Source organism: Bufo gargarizans, chromosome 1 (genome assembly GCF_014858855.1).
Source record: "Bufo gargarizans isolate SCDJY-AF-19 chromosome 1, ASM1485885v1, whole genome shotgun sequence".
Classification (NCBI taxonomy): Eukaryota; Metazoa; Chordata; class Amphibia; order Anura; family Bufonidae; genus Bufo; species Bufo gargarizans.
In genome coordinates, this window is record NC_058080.1 from 685676447 (window position 1) to 685693478 (window position 17032).

Below are 17032 nucleotides of genomic sequence, written 5' to 3' on the forward strand. Positions count from 1 at the left end.
AGTTGTTGCGAAATGTGGCTCTCATGGGGCATTGTGGTAGTTGTGTGGAATTGTGGCTTTCGTGGGGGCCTTGTGGTAGTTGTAGGGAACTGTGGCTCTTATTGGGCATTGTGGTAGTTGTGGGGAATTGTGGTTCTCATGGGAGCATTGTGGTAGTTGTGGGGAATTGTATATCTCATGGGAGCATTGGGGTAGTTGTGGGGAATTGTAGCTCTCATGGGAGCATTGGGGTAGTTGTGGGGAATTGTAGCTCTCATGGGAGCATTGTGGTAGTTGTGGGGAATTGTAGCTCTCATGGGAGCATTGTGGTAGTTGTTGCGAAATGTGGCTCTCATGGGGCATTGTGGTAGTTGTGGGTAAATGTGGACCTCATGGGGCATTGTGGTAGTTGTGAGGAATTGTAGCTCTCATGGGGCATTGTGGTAGTTGTAGGGAATTGTAGCTCTCATGGAGCATTGTGGTAGTTGTGGGGAATTATGGCTGTTGTGGTGGCATTATGGCTGTCACGGAGGCAATCTGTTGATATCATTAAGCATTGAGGCTGGCATAAGACAAATTGTGGCTTACCTGGGTCCAGTCTGCGGCTGGCTCTGTAGAGGTCCATCACAGCTGGAAGTAGCCGCCATGTCAGTCTGGGCCAAATGGAAAATATGAGGAAAGTGAACAACTACAATTAGAGAAGATGTTACGGTAAGTCATTGGTTTTAGCTGTTCAGTCACCCGACCAACACTGTACTTACCTGACCAGTATGTTGTAGTAATTGTAGTAATTGGTAATTTTACAGTATTGTAAGATTGGAGTTAAAGCAGAACATAAGAGAAGGCACCTTCTGTTAGTGAGTTCGCCAACCCCCCCCCACACACACACATGTAGCCCTATAACCCCTGGGGTCCAGCAACGCATCTAACAGCTATTCAGAATATATCTTACTGCATTCCTAACTGTAGATTAATAGCAGTAAAAAAAACACAAGGAAAGTCCCTTCATTACATTGGCAAATATCATTATAAAGAAGAGTAATTCCATCCATGAGATGTCATTGATCTTGTGATGAAAGTCTGTGAGGAATGAAAGTGATATTTCTTACCATGTCTTCATCGTTAAGACATGTGTCTCTGAAGGTTTATTGGAAAAGGTGTATATACAGCCATATGATTACATTTATAGTACATAACTAGGATTTCTAAGAGCGTCCATGGTGTGTACAGGGAGTTTACTGACCTGAAGCTCCTCAGTATTGCTGTCCATATCATTCCACCTTAAAGAGAATGTGTCATCAGAAAATGACCTATTGTTTTTATGTTAAGCATACTGTATTTTGGACTATAAGCCACATGTTGGTTTAGACAGCAGAAAATTAAAACATTATACATTTTCTACTTATTAAACCTTCCCTGGTCCCTTGATGAAGAGGAGAGGTCACCGTCAGTAATGTGGGGGTCTAGCATAGAAGGGGTTAATGGTTTAGGCAGCTTAGTGTGTCTTCTGCTGACCACTGTAACAAACAGCAATGGCGCATGTGGTCACCTCATAAAATGTACCTACCCAAGTAAATGTGTCTCCTGTCATTGCTCTGCAGTCATTGTTCTGTCACATTACTTATTTTTTTAGGTATTTTTTTTTATGTCCAGACTGTTATTATATCAGTGGACATTGCATAGAAAGGGATATAATAGGAGAGAACTACAACTCCTAGCATATCTAGGATGTTATTATGAGCTATCACAGGACAGTGCAGCTTATAGATGAAGAGAAACCACTAACCTCTCCTCCACACACAGCACAGGAACTCTGCCCCTCACATTGTGACATCACACAGGTCCTTCACCATTGCTGAGCTCTGTCTTTTCCTGTCCTGATGATGATGACATCACACAGGCGCCTCTCCAGCTGGCATCTTCTCCTCCGCTAGCTTTCCAAGTGTAATTAAAGAGTGGATCTTTCATCCACAGCCGACCTCTTCCCACCTTGGGCCCCATAGGAGCTGCATTGTCTGCCTCCATTGGAGGTACTCCGCTGGCTCTTTCAGTCCTGTAGCAGTAAATAGAGAACACACTGGGCATGTGCAGCCACCTCTCCATTCACCGCTTTGGGGGGGCTGTAAATAGTGGTGCACTCTCCTTTACCTTGGAGGACCAGTTCATGAGATAGGGGTGGATCCCAGAGGTAGGACTGGAGACATATTCTAGCGAGGTCTGAGATTAGAAAACTCCTTTAAACTCATATGCTCATATAGGAGCAGCTCTGCAGTAACCAGCTCCATCCAGTACACAATAAGTAGAGCCACATAGATCTGGAGCTACTTCCAACAGATGATGGGCAGTGGTCCAGGTTGTCAGAGCCCTTCAGAACTAATGTCAAAATACTGGAAAACCCCTTTAACCTTGTTTGTGGTCAAGGACGGCCAAATTGGCCTTGAATTGCCGTTCAGGAATGACATTCTTTCATTCAGTTTCCTATCATAGCTAGTAATATCATATTGCGAAGATAAGCAATGACTTGCTGATTGGTGGGGGTCCGACTGATGGGAGATCTATTAATGGACATGTTGGTAGGTCCACTGTCAATATTTCATGTGTAGGGCCCCTTTCTTTATTGTATTTATACCTTTTAACACAGTAAAATGCAAATTACAAACTACCATCACCATATAGAACTAGTACAGCAGTGCATATATACGGTGGGGGTAATTTATCAACCTGGTGTGAAGTAGAACTGGCTTAGTTGCCCATAGCCACCAATCAGATTCCACCTTTCATTTTCCAAAGGAACTGTGATAAATCAAAGGAGGAATCTGATTGGTGGCTATGGGTAACTAAGCCAGTTCTACTTTACACCAGGTTGATAAATCTCCCCCATATCTAAGTGCGTATATATATATATATATATATATATATATATATATACAGTCATGTGAAAAAATTAGGACACCCTTTGAAAGCATGTGGTTTTTTGTAACATTTTTAATAAAAGGTTATTTCATCTCCGTTTCAACAATACAGAGAGATTAAAGTAATCCGACTAAACAAAGAAAACTGAAGAAAAGTCTTTTCAAGATCTTCTGTAAATGTCATTCTACAAAAATGCCTATTCTAACTGAGGAAAAAGATAGGACACCCTTGCCCCTAATAGCGAGTGTTACCTCCTTTGGCTGAAATAACTGCAGTGAGACGGTTCTTGTAGCCATCTACCAGTCTTCGACATCGGTCTGAGGAAATTTTACCCCACTCCTCAATGCAGAACTTTTTCAGCTGTGAGATGTTTGAGGGGTTTCTTGCACGTACAGCCCTTTTCAAGTCACCCCACAGCATCTCAATGGGATTCAAATCTGGACTTTGACTTGGCCATTCCAGGACTCTCCATTTCTTCTTTTTCAGCCAATCTTTGGTTGATTTACTAGTATGTTCTGGGTCATTGTCATGTTGCATGGTCCAGTTCCGCTTCAGCTTTAATTTTCTAACTGATGGTCTCACATGTTCTTCAAGCACCTTCTGATACACAGTAGAATTCATCGTGGATTCTATGATGGTGAGCTGACCAGGTCCTGCTGCAGCAAAGCAGCCCCAAACCATGACACTTCCACCTCCATGCTTCACAGTTGGTATGAGGTTCTTTTCTTGGAATGCTGTGTTTGGTTTACGCCAAACATGTCCTCTGCTGTTGTGTCCAAATAATTCAATTTTGGACTCATCTGTCCAAAGAACATTATTCCAGAAGTCCTGGTCTTTGTCAACTTTATCTCTGGCAAATGTCAGTCTGGCCTCGATGTTTCTCTTGGAAAGCAAAGGTTTCCTCCTTGCACACCTCCCATGCAAGTTAAACTTGTACAGTCTCTTTCTGATTGTAGAGGCATGTACTTCTACATCAACAGTAGCCAGAGCCTGCTGTAGTTCTCGAGATGACACTTTAGGGTTTTTGGAGACCTCTTTTAGCATCTTGCGGTCTGCTCTTGGGGTGAACTTGCTGGGGCGACCAGTCCTGGGCATGTTGGCAGTTGTTTGAAAGCCCTCCACTTGTAGACTATCTTCCGGACAGTGGAATGGCTGATTTCAAAATCTTTTGAGATCTTTTTAAATCCCTTCCCAGACTCATAGGCTGCTACAATCTTTTTTCTGAAGTCCTCTGACAGCTCTTTTGCTCTCACCATGGTGCTCACTCTCACTTCAACAGTCAGGAGCACACCAAACTAAATGTCTGAGGTTTAAATAGGGCAAGCCTCATTCAACATGCAGAGTAACGATCTACTAATTATGTGCACCTGGTGTGATATACCTGTGTGAGATCTGAGCCAATTTAAGAGGGAATACATGTGAGGGTGTCCTATCTTTTTCCTCAGTTAGAATAGGCATTTTTGTAGAATGACATTTACAGAAGATCTTGAAAAGACTTTTCTTCAGTTTTCTTTGTTTAGTTGGATTACTTTAATCTCTCTGTATTGTTGAAACGGAGATGAAATAACCTTTTATTAAAAATGTTACAAAAAACCACATGCTTTCAAAGGGTGTCCTAATTTTTTCACATGACTGTATATATATATATATATATACACACACACATACAAACCGGATTCCCAAAAAGTTAGGACACTATACAAATCGTGAATAAATACTGAATGCAATGATGTGGAGGTGCCAACTTCTAATATTTTATTCAGAATAGAACATAAATCACGGAGCAAAAGTTTAAACTGAGAAAATGTACCATTTTAAGGGAAAAATATGTTGAATCAGAATTTCATAGTGTCAACAAATCCCCAAAAAGTTGGGACAAGGCCATTTTCACCACTGTGTGGCATCTCTCCTTCTTCTTACAACACTCAACAGACGTCTGGGGACCGAGGAGACCAGTTTCTCAAGTTTAGAAATAGGAATGCTCTCCCATTCTTGTCTAATACAGGCCTCTAACTGTTCAATCGTCCTGGGCCTTCTTTGTTGCACTTTCCTCTTTATGATGCGCCAAATGTTCTCTATAGGTGAAAGATCTGGACTGCAGACTGGCCATTTCAGTACCCGGATCCTTCTCCTACGCAGCCATGATGTTGTGATTTATGCAGAATGTGGTCTGGCATTATCTTGTTGAAAAATGCAGGGTCTTCCCTGAAAGAGATGACGTCTGGATGGGAGCATATGTTGTTCTAGAACCTGAATATATTTTTCTGCATTGATGGTGCCTTTCCAGACATGCAAGCTGCCCATGCCACACGCACTCATGCAACCCCATACCATCAGAGATGCAGGCTTCTGAACTGAGCGTTGATAACAACTTGGGTTGTCCTTGTCCTCTTTGGTCCGGATGACATGGCGTCCCAGATTTCCAAAAAGAACTTTGAATCGTGACTCGTCTGACCACAGAACAGTCTTCCATTTTGCCACACTCCATTTTAAATGATCCCTGGCCCAGTGAAAACGCCTGAGCTTGTGGATCTTGCTTAGAAATGGCTTCTTCTTTGCACTGTAGAGTTTCAGCTGGCAACGGCGGATGGCACGGTGGATTGTGTTCACTGACAATGGTTTCTGGAAGTATTCCTGAGCCCATTGTCATGGAACCATGAACCAGACGTACAACAGAGATGAGTGGAAATAAGAAGGCTTTATTGGAAATCAAGCCGTAGCAAAAGTCCAAACGGATGGCTAAACCGAAGCAGGGTCTTGCGTAGACAGAGGTCAGGAACCAGGAGGGTGGTCAGACGAAGCCAGGATCAGGAACCAACGGGGTAGTCAGACGAAGCCAGGATCAGGAACCAACGGGGTAGTCAGACGAAGCCAGGATCAGGAACCAACGGGGTAGTCAGACGAGGCCAGGATCAGGAACCAGAAGCAGCAGCAGTCTTAGAAGCATGTGAACACAGGAGGACCAAGCAAGGAACTGAAGCCACAGACCTTCTATATATATGAGCTAGGCATCCAGCTCCTCCCAGTGGGAAGGAGAAGCCGCAGGGTGGGAGGCTACAAGAAACCCAGAAACCAAGATGGCCGCCAGCACATGTCAAACGAAGGTAAGACCATGACAGTACCTCCCCCTCAAGGGCCCCTCCTCCGCGGAGTAAGGAACGGTTTCTGAGGGAAGCGTGCGTGGAAGGCTCGGAGCAAAGCAGGAGCATGGACATCTGCGGAGGGAACCCAGGAACGCTCCTCTGGACCATAACCACGCCAATGGACCAAAAACTGCAACCGACCGCGGACCAGGCGTGAGTCCAGGATATTGCTCACCTCATATTCCTCATGATTGCCCACTTGGACCGGACGGGGCCGAGGAACCGAGGAAGTGAAACGATTACACACCAACGGCTTCAACAGGGAGACATGAAACACGTTGGAGATCCGCATGCCAGGAGGAAGCGCAAGGGCATAGGCTACCGGGTTTACCCTGCGAAGCACTCGGAAGGGACCAACAAAGTGAGGCGCCAGCTTGGGAGTGGGCACTCGAAGGTTGAGGTTGCGGGTGGACAACCATACACGGTCTCCGACCTGGTAGGAAGGAGCGGGCGCTCGTCTGCGATCAGCCTGGAGTCTCTGGCGCTGCGCAGAGACCTCAAGGGACCTCTGGATCTGTACCCAAGAAGCACGTAGGACGGAAAGGTGATCCTCCACAGCCGGAGTATCCTGGGGAGAGAATACCTCCGGTAACACGGCAGGTTGGAACCCATAATTGGCCATGAAGGGAGACGTCCCAGAGGAAGAGTTCACCGCCGTGTTCCTGGCAAACTCAGCCCAAGGCAGCAGGTCAACCCAATTGTCTTGGTGATCGGAGACATAGCAACGAAGGAATTGCTCCAAGGCCTGATTAGATCGTTCTGCGGCCCCATTGGACTGAGGGTGGTAGGCCGAGGAGAAAGAGATGAATCCCCAACTGGGAGCAAAAGGCGCGCCAGAACCTGGACACAAACTGACTCCCCCGATCCGACACAATCTCCTTGGGCAAACCGTGCAACCGGAAGACCTCCCTGGTGAAAATCGTGGCCAACTCTTGTGCAGAGGGTAACTTCTTGAGAGGAACACAGTGGCACATTTTGGAAAACCGATCCACAATCATGAGAATGACCGTATGGCCTCGGGATGCAGGGAGGTCCACAATGAAATCTATCCCCAGGTGTGACCATGGGCGCTCCCCGGTGGCTATGGGTTGCAAAAGGCCCAACGGAAGGTGCCGAGGGGACTTACTCTGGGCACAAACGGAGCATGCCGCTACATATGCGGCGATGTCGGAACGTAGAGAAGGCCACCAGAACAGACGTGAAACAGCCCAGGACAGCTGGTTCTTTCCAGGATGCCCCGCGGCCTTGGAGTTATGGTAGGTTCGCAACAACCGAGTGCGCAACTCCTCAGGCACAAAACACCTGCCGTTGGGTCTCCCAGAGGGAGCACCAGATTGAGCCGCCAAAATCTGCTCACCCAGGGGAGAGGTCAGGCTGGTGCGAATGGCGGCCAGGATCTGATTCGGAGGTATGACCGAAGTCGGAATCGACTCCTCCCCGGACAGCTCGGAGTACTGCCGTGATAAGGCATCCGCTCTGATGTTCTTGGAACCGGGTAGGTAGGAGACCACGTAATTAAAACGTGACAAGAACAGAGCCCATCTGGCCTGACGTGGTGTCAATCTCTTGGCCTCAGAAAGGTAGGTCAGATTCTTGTGGTCCGTCAGGATGAGAACCGGAACCACCGAGCCCTCGAGCAAGTGCCTCCATTCTTTAAGGGCCTGCACGATGGCCAATAACTCCCTGTCACCAATCTGATAGTTGCACTCCGCGGAAGACAGTTTCCGGGAGTAAAACCCACAGGGAAGCAGAGGACCCTCTGGTGTTCTACGCTGAGACAGAAGGGCGCCTACTCCCGTCTCAGACGCGTCCACCTCGAGGACAAAGGGCAACCCAGGGTTGGGATGCGACAGAATCGGAGCCGACACAAAGGCGGACTTTAGAGCCTCAAAAGCTCGGATGGCCTCGAGCGGCCAGACCTGGAAATTACTGCCCTTCCTGGTCAGATCCGTGAGAGGCTTGGCTAGCATGGAAAAGTCCCTGATGAACTTCCGATAATAATTGGCGAAGCCCAAAAAGCGCTGCAGGGCACGGAGACCACTGGGCTGGGGCCACTGTAAGACAGCCGAAACCTTCTCAGGATCCATGGAGAACCCCTCAGCGGAAATGATGTAACCTAAGAAGGTTACCTGGGATCGGTGAAATTCGCATTTCTCAAGCTTACCGAACAGCCTGTTCTCTCGTAACCGTTGCAACACTCGTCTGACATCCATAATGTGGGCCTCCATGGATTCAGAATATACCAAGATGTCATCCAAATAGACCACCACACACTGCTGCAACAGGTCACGGAAAACATTGTTGATGAATTCCTGGAAGACTGCGGGCGCATTGCACAACCCAAAGGGCATAACCAAGGATTCATAATGACCGGTCCTGGTGTTAAACGCGGTCTTCCACTCATCGCCCGCCTTGATCCTTACCAGGTTATATGCCGCCCTCAGGTCGAGTTTGGTAAAGACCGTGGCCCCTTTGAGGCGATCGAACAGCTCGGAAATCAAGGGTATCGGTTAAGCGTTCTTGATCGTGATGCGATTGAGACCCCTGTAATCGATGCAAGGCCTCAACTCACCGCCCTTCTTTTTCACAAAGAAAAATCCAGCCCCTGCCGGGGACGAGGATTTGCGAATGTGTCCGCGTGAAAGCGCCTCCCTCACGTACTCCTTCATGGCCTCATTCTCCGCTACCGACAGTGGATAGACTTTGCCACGAGGAGGAACGGCACCGGATTGTAACTCTATGGCACAATCGTATGGGCGGTGCGGAGGTAGGGCAACCGCGCGCACCTTATCGAATACATCCCGGTACTCTTCGTATTCAGGAGGCAACAGAGAGTCCGAGGAAGTACACAGCAACTTGACAGGCCCATGGATGCAACTAACCCCACACTGCGGTGACCACGAGAGGATCTCGACCGATCTCCAATCGAAAGTCGGATTATGCTTCTGGAGCCATGGGTACCCCAAGACCACCGAGTAGTGTGGAGACGAAATAACCTGGAGACAGACCGACTCTCTGTGAACGGCACCAATGGCTATCCCCACTGGAAGGGTCTCATGAGTCACGTGTGGCGGCAGAAGGGGTCTGCCGTCTATCGCCTCAAGAGCCAGTGGAGAACCTCGAGGCTGCAGAGGAATGGAATTGGCGGCAACGAACACTCTATCAATGAACAAACCACCAGCACCAGAGTCCACCAACGCCTGGGTCGTCACCGAGCCCCCGACCCAGGAGAGGACAACCGTGATCAGTGGTTTGTCAACACGGGAAACCGGGGACGAGGAGACTCCACCCAAGATCTGCCCCCGACAGGACCTCAGGTGCGAGCGTTCTCCCGGACGGTTCGGACATGCCAACCGAAAATGCCCACCGAGACCACAGTACATGCATCGGCCCTCGCGTCTCCGGAGTGCCCTCTCCCCCTCGGACAGGCGAGCAAACCCCCGCTGCATGGGTTCACCCCCAGACAAGTCATCCCCAGGAGGCGTGGGAGGAGAGGGAGGCACGGGTGGGACAGCAAACGTAGGCGCCAATCTGTTAGGAGACCTCCGCAGGCTCTCCTTAAAGGAAGGTCTCTCCCTGAGTCTGGTGTCAATCAAAATCAGGAAAGAAATAAGAGACTCGAGCTCCACTGGTAGGTCCTTAGCTGCAACCTCATCCTTCAAGGCATCCGAGAGACCATGAGAGAAAGCAGCGACCAGAGCCTCATTATTCCAGCCCACCTCTGCTGCCAGGGTACGAAACTCAATGGCTTATTCAGCTACGGATCGTGAACCCTGTCTGATGGACATAAGGAGCTTCGCAGCAGAGGCAGCACGAGCCGGCACATCGAATACCTTCCGAAGAGAAGCAACAAAACCGGAAAACTCGGCAACCACCGGATTGTTGTTCTCCCATAAAGGGCTGGCCCAGGCCAAGGCCTTGTCCGAGAGCAGCGAGATCAAGAAGCCCACCTTTGATCTCTCAGTAGGAAAGGCATGTGGCAGCAACTCAAAATAAATGCCCACCTGGTTAAGGAAACCTCGGCACTGAGTTGGCTCTCCCCCAAAGCGCTGTGGAAGGGGGGCAGAACCGGTCATACCCCGAGACACCGCAGGCGCAGCAACAGGTGTCGGGGTAGACTCTGGCGCAACAACCGGGGCGGCAGTAGGAGCGGGCCCAGGAGCGACAACCGACCCATCGGCAACGGAAGCGAAATGAGCCGTGCGTTCAAGCAGGGTTTGCAACGCCACAGCGAACCGACCCAACAGGTGATCCTGCTGATCAAGTCTGGCAACCAGCGTAGGTAGCGAGGATGGCCCTGTACCGTCAGAATTCATGGCTTGGTCCTAATGTCATGGAACCATGAACCAGACGTACAACAGAGATGAGTGGAAATAAGAAGGCTTTATTGGAAATCAAGCCGTAGCAAAAGTCCAAACGGATGGCTAAACCGAAGCAGGGTCTTGCGTAGACAGAGGTCAGGAACCAGGAGGGTGGTCAGACGAAGCCAGAATCAGGAACCAACGGGGTAGTCAGACGAAGCCAGGATCAGGAACCAACGGGGTAGTCAGACGAAGCCAGGATCAGGAACCAACGGGGTAGTCAGACGAGGCCAGGATCAGGAACCAGAAGCAGCAGCAGTCTTAGAAGCATGTGAACACAGGAGGACCAAGCAAGGAACTGAAGCCACAGACCTTCTATATATATGAGCTAGGCATCCAGCTCCTCCCAGTGGGAAGGAGAAGCCGCAGGGTGGGAGGCTACAAGAAACCCAGAAACCAAGATGGCCGCCAGCACATGTCAAACGAAGGTAAGACCATGACACCCATTCTGTGATTTCCTTTACAGTAGTTGTGGTGCAGTGTCGTTTAAGGGCCCGGAGATCACGGGCATCCAGTATGGTTTTACGGCCTTGACCCTTACGCACAGAGATTGTTCCAGATTCTCTGAATCTTCGGATGATGTTATGCACAGTTGATGATGATAGATGCAAAGTCTTTGCAATTTTTCTCTGGGTAACACCTTTCTGATATTGCTCCACTATCTTTCTGCGCAACATTGTGGGAATTTGTGATCCTCTACCCATCTTGGCTTCTGAGAGACACTGCCACTCTGAGAAGCTCTTTTTATACCCAATCATGTTGCCAATTGACCTAATTAGTGGTAATTGGTCTTCCAGCTCTTCGTTATGCTCAAATTTACTTTTTCCAGCCTCTTATTGCTACTTGTCCCAACTTTTTGGGGATTTGTTGACACCGTGAAATTTTGAATCAACGTATTTTTCCTTTAAAATGATGCATTTACTCGGATTAAACGTTTGATCTGTTCTATTACAAATAAAATATTGACATCATTGCATTCAGTTTTTATTCACGATTTGTATAGTGTCCCAACTTTTTGGGAATCCGGTTTGTATATATAAATCCAGAAAATGGACGGCACTCCAGCTGGATGAAAGTGAAGTTTTTCTTTATTCAACCATACAGTGCAATGTTTTGGCTCCAAAAATGAGCCTTTCTCAAGCAAAGATACAAACCAAGTGAAGGCAAATATATAGGTGACTTAATCAAAGTACAGATCATGTGATCATGCCACACCCAGTGGGCGTGTTACAAAAGTGACAATTACAAAATCATGGTACAATACAATAGTACAAGTGCATAATAAGGCAAATGAAATGATTGCATATATCTAGTATTTGCATACATAGCTGAAAGAACATCGATCAGGCATACATATCTAACATTTGCATACATAAGTGAAGGGACAGGCCCATCGATCAGGTACATCTAAAAGGTAAATAATCGATTGATGCGTCCAGTAAATATAAAACATACCGAGGGAGGGCAAAGGGATCAGGAGGACACATATAAACGATGAGGGGCCCATTCTATGCGATCGTTTAGCATAGTAAACATACCACTACTCAGGAGCGGCGTAGCATCAATCAGGGGCCGGTGGCAGCTGGAGGACGCCGAGCATCATCAGAGCCGGCCTCTGCTCTTGCGTCATCACAACGCCACTCAATACAGCCTAGGCGCGTTGCGGCGCATGCCCGGTGTACATCCGGTCTCAGAACGCCATCTTGGAGACTGGAGAAATGCCCATACCCTGTATTCAGACACCATACCTGTTGTAAAACAGGGTATTGCGATTCAGACTAGTACAGACAGCCCGGAATCCAGATCGTCCACATACTGTACCCTGACCAGAGCCCACTGACCCCACGGTGTAGAGAGGGGCATCGGTCAAGGGTGTCCGGTTGCTATCATACCCAAGAGGGTTCTCCTCCTACAGGTCCACAGGTGTCACAGGGAGCAAATCTATACCAGAAGGATGAAATAATTACAGTAGCACCATCACGGCCCAAGATATATATAGAACAGTCCCCAGGTGCACACCGGGTCCGGTAGTGGAAAAAATGCAAATGTATAAAACCAACAAAATTTTTTTTAAGAAGAAACGCATAGCTGCTAGAAATCTCACCCTCCCGTATAGAATAATGCGTCCACTTCATCCTTAGGCTCCATCCCTCCAAATGGTAAGTGCAAGTGATCTGTGAATAAAAAACAAAGAAAGATAAAATTACTGTTGAAACAACAGATTTTTGAAATAAATACATTCTCTCAGTGTGTACACGAAAGCACCGTAGCACAGCCTGCTAGACACAGAAGGCAAGCCATACCTCACACAACATCACCAAAATTAAATTCTATGTTCAATCCATTTGGTCTAAGGCTATTCAGCCTATGAATCCAACCTAGTTCCCTACGCTTGAGTAGCCTAGACCTATCACCGCCACGTCTGGGCTGAGGCACATGGTCGAGGATCCAAACTATCACATCACCCTCCCTGTGTCTGGCCTCAGAGAAATGCTTAGATACCGGTAGATCGAGGCGTTTCTTCCGGATACTTAAGCGATGATTGTTCAAGCAGGTCTTAAGGTCGGTCGTCGTTTCACCCACATAAAGTAGGTTGCATGGGCAGGATAGCACGTAGATAACGTAGCTAGAATTGCAAGTGAGATGAAACAAAATGTTGTAGGATTCACCCGTGTGGGGATGTATGAATGTTTTCCCTTTTCGGATGTATCTGCAATTGACGCACCCCAGGCAGGGAAAACAGCCCAAGCCTGGCTGCGTCAGTGCAGTTTGTCTGGAGGACCCCTTGGAGCCAATGTCTGCCTTGACCAACTGGCCGCATCTGTTGCTCCGTTCTGCGGCCCCGCAAAAAAAATATAACATGTCCTATTCTTGTCCGCAAAACGGACAAGAATAGGCAGTTATATCAATGGCCGCCCGTTCCGTTCCGCAAATTGCGGATGGCACACGGGCGGCTTTTGTTTTTTGCGGATCCGCTGTTTGCGGACCGCAAAAAACGGCACGGTCGTGTGCATGTAGCCTAACTTCCATTAAAAGTATTTTATTTATTTTTTTACTTCCGTCATTATAGCCTGAAATGAAGCAAGCTTGTAAATGTTCTCCTGAGCTCCCAGCCTTGTGACACTAAATGCATCTTTTCTCAATGGCCCCTTTTTTCATCTTAGCGGCCTAGGCGCAGTGACGTCACCCATCAACAGGCCGATGCGATGTGAACAGTTATTATTTCTATAATAATAATATATATAATTATATAATATATATATATAATATAATAATATAATAATAATAACACTTAATATTTCTCCAATGTGAAACTATATTTGACTCTGCAAACCCAAAGGAAAGATAAAAAGCTCGATAGCCATTAAGTGTGTTTATAGCAAGCGCAACGCTGGGCAGGATGTGAATGCCGCTCTATTTAATTAAATCTGAAGGACACCGCACTCCAAACTTTTTGAAAGGATATCCAATTCCCACACACCCAAACATAGGAAATGAAGGCCACTCGCTCCTCCGTAGAGTCTTTATTTTTTTTCAGGCAAGTCCCAAATGGCAGACCTGGAAGAGCTAATGAATAAGATGTACTGTGAGATGCCTGGGACGGGAGGGGGGGAAGTAAATCCATTAAAGTTTACTGCAGAGTCATCTCCGCTCCACACACATTTAAGTATCAGTTGCAAGGCTGTTTGATGGCTGGAGCTTCCTGCCCGGGGAATATTGCAGGTTCAGACAGTACAATAGGAGAAGGGTGAACCCAAGTCTTGTTAGTGTCTTGTTCTGTAGCCAACCCAAATAAACCTCAAAGTAAAGAGAGGTGTTGTCACATTCCTTGATTTTAAGGCCACTACCAACAAAAGAGGTCATGCACTGGGTCAATGAGGCCACTTTTGGTGGTGTACCGCTTCACTCAGAGCAACTGGCTTCCACTCCATCATCACTACCAGCTCTGAAATGTCAATCAAACAAGAGGGGGGAGATGTTATGGCGGAGAGATGGTGCACAAAATGGTGTGATCTCGCCGAAAACCTTTGTATAAAAATAATTTCTCTGGATATGGCTACTTTCACATTGGCGCACAGCTCTCCGGCAGGCTGTTCCAGCATAGGATGTCGGGAATCGCCCTTACAAAGACTGTTGCGTGCAGTGTTTTTCCTCCATCCGAATCCCAGCTACCTTTTGCGTAGCAGCCGGATCTCCGCCAGACCCCCTTATAGTCAATGGGACCAACAGGCATTTTGGTGTTGTAGAAATATTAATAGTTGTAATCAGCTCGCATCAAAGTTTGTGTAAGGAAAAAGGTAAATCCCTTTTCCCTCAGCCACAGTCAGAGACAGACCCGGGTGCTACCATCTTGATTGAATTCTGAGCAACTCCTCCCGTCCCTGCTCAACCTGTTCCTTTTATTTACTCACAAAAGGTGTAAAAGGGGCTGGCCCAAGTCAAGGATACAGGAAGTGATTGTAGTGTACGGGAGAGTAATACCCCGTCACTACAGAAGGGTCACTTGGGTATTGTCGTTCCCCCTGTATTTTTGGGGAGGTTGGTATAGAATATCTTATAATGTCATGCTATGTATTTTCCTGTTACTGTGAAACGTGCATTTGCAGGCCGGCTAGGGTGTAGTTCCAGCTCTGAGTCACTAGAGGGAGCTAGGGAACCCTAGGTTATATAAGGCCCAGTCAGGAAGTAGTAGCAGGAGAGACAGACAGTGGGAGCAGAGGTCAGAGATGATCCTGTGTCTGAGTGGAAGCCAGGCTATGGGCCTGTGAGAGCAAAGCAGGCCCCAAGCCTGCCGGCTAGGAGAGGGTAGTAAAGGCCCTGTAACCGGGTTCCGGATCCAAGGAAAAGGTTCCCCTCCTGAGTCATCATCCGTTTAGCTGAAGCAGCATAAGCCAGACACCAGCCAAGACACAGATTACCACAGAGGCCGATCAGATAAGCAAGAGGTACTCAAGATAACAGAGGAGGTACTAAATAAGGACAGCTTCAAGGGTACGCCAGATAAAGGGCATTAGACCTTGGAGGGAAAGTCACGTGTAGCGGGACCAGTCAGGAATAGTGTGCAAGCCGCCTGTACTGCATCTCCTGCAATCAACACTCTGTATTATACATTGCTAAGACCGGCCATTCTGTAATTCCCAAGAACCACCTGTATTGCTACAAGAAACCAACCGTCTTTCATGGAACTGTGCTGTACCTGTGTCCATGTATTATCCTGACTGATATTCAGTAAAAGTTCCAGTTTTTGTTGGCTATCCTGTGCTTGCTTCATTCTTCCACCATACTTTACACGGCGTGTCACCGTTTAATTGACACTGGCGTCACGAACTTTTAACATCTGCCTGTTCCTGTATTTGCCCCAATTAAAGACGACAGTGGATCCCAGGTTAGTGGTCAATCTGCACTACAAAGCCCAGCATACACTACTGACCCCCTGGGACACTGCATCGCTCTTTTTGGCGTCACGAACAGGATCCGCATACTTCTACAGTGCAGAGAAGTGTGAACTGTGTGCTTTAACTATTCCACCACCGTATTGCGAGGACTGCACCCTTTATTTCCAAACCTGTGGATTACAATTGTGCCTGGGAGGAATCAGAGACGCTGTACTGTGTTGCGCTACCCCCAGAGAGAAAATCGCATTTGTGGACTGTGTTTTACTGGACTTTTCATCATCCTGCTTGCTGTCAGTGAATTGCAGCATCAGGACATCTAAAATGGCCGCCGACGCCATGAGGCTTTTTACTGCGCCATCAGGATGTGCAGAGGCGCGAATATTTGGCGCCGAAACCTTCCAAGAAGAAGGAGGGGACGATTGCCCTGGAGCGCCGCCCACCTTGAGGAGTGGCGAAGCGGCTAACTACTTTGAAGAGTTACGCCTGGGAGGCGGGGCTCAGATGGAGATAGACTGGCCCAGTGTGTGGGAGGAGTCAGAGTCGATGCAGCAACCAGGAAGAGAAGAGATGGCGTGCGCTGCAGAGAGAGAGGTTGAGACCACGTGCGAGTGGGGCGCCACTCCACCGGACTTTCCGGAGTTGGGGCCGTGGGATCCTCTAGCCTGGACGGCCACCCCCTGGGCCCAGGCCATGGACCTAAGCATCACCCGACCTGAGTCCCCACCGATCCGTCGCCGGCATGCAGAATGGCCGGCTATTATGGAGGAGTTGAGAGCCGCGGTGGCGAAAAAGAACACCAGCCGGAAGAAGCGGTTTGAGGAGATGGCTAAGTCCATACAGGGAGACTCCTTTCCGGGTAAGCCCCAGCTAGAAAGGCGCCGCGGGATCGTGGTGTCCTTTGACAAGGAAAAAGGCTATGGGTTTATCCAGGAGTTGGGGACTGGCCGGGACTTCTATGTCAACCGGCGATCGGTAAAGCGGCACTACCTCCCGGAGCATCTCCACAATCTGACTATGGGGGAGATCGTAGAATACACCCCCGCCGAAAGTCTAAGGGGCCCCTACGCCACCGCAGTGACTCGCCCGAAGGCGCCGGCTGAGAACTGGGACTCTGGGAAAGAGAGGTCAGAGCCAGTTGAGACAGAGAGAGCGCATGTGGAAAAGGCCCGGACCACCCATCTGCAGAACCAGGCCTACCTCAGCCCAGACGTTTTCTGGGAGCCCATCGTGCTGCAGGGGC